Source organism: Apis dorsata, unplaced genomic scaffold (genome assembly GCF_000469605.1).
Source record: "Apis dorsata unplaced genomic scaffold, Apis dorsata 1.3 scaffold_353, whole genome shotgun sequence".
NCBI lineage: Eukaryota > Metazoa > Arthropoda > Insecta > Hymenoptera > Apidae > Apis > Apis dorsata.
Window position 1 is genome coordinate 549,599 of NW_006263619.1, and position 2,014 is coordinate 551,612.

Here is a 2,014-nt window from a genome sequence, read left to right on the forward strand (position 1 = left end):
GATCGCGTAATTCATACGTTGCGCCGCCCAACGAATCCCTGAGACTAACTTAATAACCGCCTCGCCCTCTCTCCACGTACACACACATACGCATACGCCCTCCGCCTTCCTCCCTCGATCGACAACTCACAACTTGGAAACGTAACCACCGATATACCGATATTTAATCGGCGCGCCCCTCGAAACTGCGGATGTGCACACTGATGCCGGGGATACGTTCGTATCGAGTCGGATTAACGCGCGAGATTCGTGGAGGAACAGATTCGTGGCACGCAAGCGAGCATGTATGATATGCAACTGCGAGTTAACAGATTACCGAGCCGCAATCCTTTCCCTTACGGAATCGGATTTCTCCGCAGAGGCGTTGATTTCTTCGAAGGGGTAGAAAAATTGTAAGGAGGCAGGCGATCTTTTTCTTCTTGATGTTCGATCGCCGGAAATTGTGCATCATCGTTCACTGTCCAATCTTTCGAGTAAGTCGAAAATTAATCTCGAATAAATTCTTACAATGCAAGAATGAAGAAGGAATGTAAACATTTGAAAACGAATAATACCTCACTTTTTGCGAATCGTGCAACGTCAAAGATTAATAAGAAACATTAATGGCTAGATCCGGGCGAGGAAATATCGAGGAAATTGTTCCATCGATCGATCGTCCTCAGCCAAGTTTTATTCCAAGGAAAATAATAATCGTTAACTGTATTACCAGAATGCGGAAAATGGGAGGAAGTGTTCTGCTTTGCACAATGGTTTTTCCCACGTGGGTACCCTCGAGGAGTCGGGGAATAAAAGCTATCATTCCATGCCGGCCTAGCGATACCTTGATTTGTGTAACTTGTTATTAATAAATAAGTGCGTACCGAGGCGTGGTAACAGGCGCGGGTTATTATTCTTTTCAGCGGTAACTGACAAGTAACAGCATCTCATAAACATTACTGCGCCATATTTCAGTCACGCACGCATTTATGGCGATTTTGTCTTGCACTTTACGAGTTTCGATGGCTTACCGCGATAGTTAGAGGGGTATAACTGGACCCCTAAGGAAGTGGTTCGATTAGTACGTTTCATGGTCTTCTTTTCTTTTTTTTTTTTTTTGCGTTTCAAGTGTTCTCTTCGAACCGATCTTATCGCAGGTGTAAGAAAGGATGCTACGAAAGGACACATGCCTCTGTTCAAAATTCGCGCCAATTCTCGAAACGGGAAATTATTATTGATTCGCATGATTTTTACGAGGAAGGGAAACACGATTAACCGTTCTGGCCGTGTGAAGTGTTGAAAAGAGTTAACGTTTTAGTAGTTGGGTCACTTGAATAAATTACAATGTCTATTTCTGTGCAAGGAATTTGAAAATATGAATAAATAATGCTCGAAGCGATGTATAAATCAACGGTTCGTTTAATATCAAACGAATATTACTGAGATACCACGCAAGATGTTTCGAATGTATCGGATAGATGGAACACATATTGGAATGTGACGCGAAGAAGTTGATTTTTTTCAACGATTTACTTCGAAGTTCTACCGTTATTATCGCCACAGGACATAGTTTTCTATATTTACCACGTATTCATAAATTGCCGCATAACCTGAAAATGATAAAATTGGTTAATACAAGGTATGCGATATATGAATAATGCCACACCCTTGTGGCAGATTAGTTAGAAATTTTCACTTGTACAGGTTTTGAAATTAAATTGTACAGTGCGAACGACGAAGTAAATTATATTAATTATTGATATTGGAAGCAATGTGAGAAAAATACACAAAATTGAATGAAATTAAAAATTACATACAAGAAATAAAGTAAAGTTAAAGTCTAGGTTTCAGATAAATTGTAATTTGAAGCAACGAATTATTTCAGTCATCTCAAGTAATTATCTTATTTTAGAAATATTATTAGGAATTTCATATTTTATGTTCAAACTTCAAAAATTACAATTCGTGATTACCTCTGGTGGGACTCGAACCCACAATCCCCGGTTTAGGAGACCGATGCCTTATCCATTAGGCCACA

The 2,014-nt window shown here is 39.7% G+C and overlaps 1 protein-coding gene and 1 non-coding gene across 7 annotated transcripts in view; one reads left to right on the plus strand and one right to left on the minus strand.

Annotated features, from left to right (window-relative positions):
* The window catches only part of LOC102672118 (autophagy-related protein 16-1), a 574,752-nt gene that overhangs the window by 547,147 nt on the left and 25,591 nt on the right, over positions 1-2,014 (plus strand). The gene's annotated exons all lie outside the window — the stretch shown is intronic.
* Trnar-ccu lies at positions 1,947-2,014 on the minus strand. The gene has a single exon. It is a non-coding gene; the product is annotated as a tRNA-Arg (tRNA).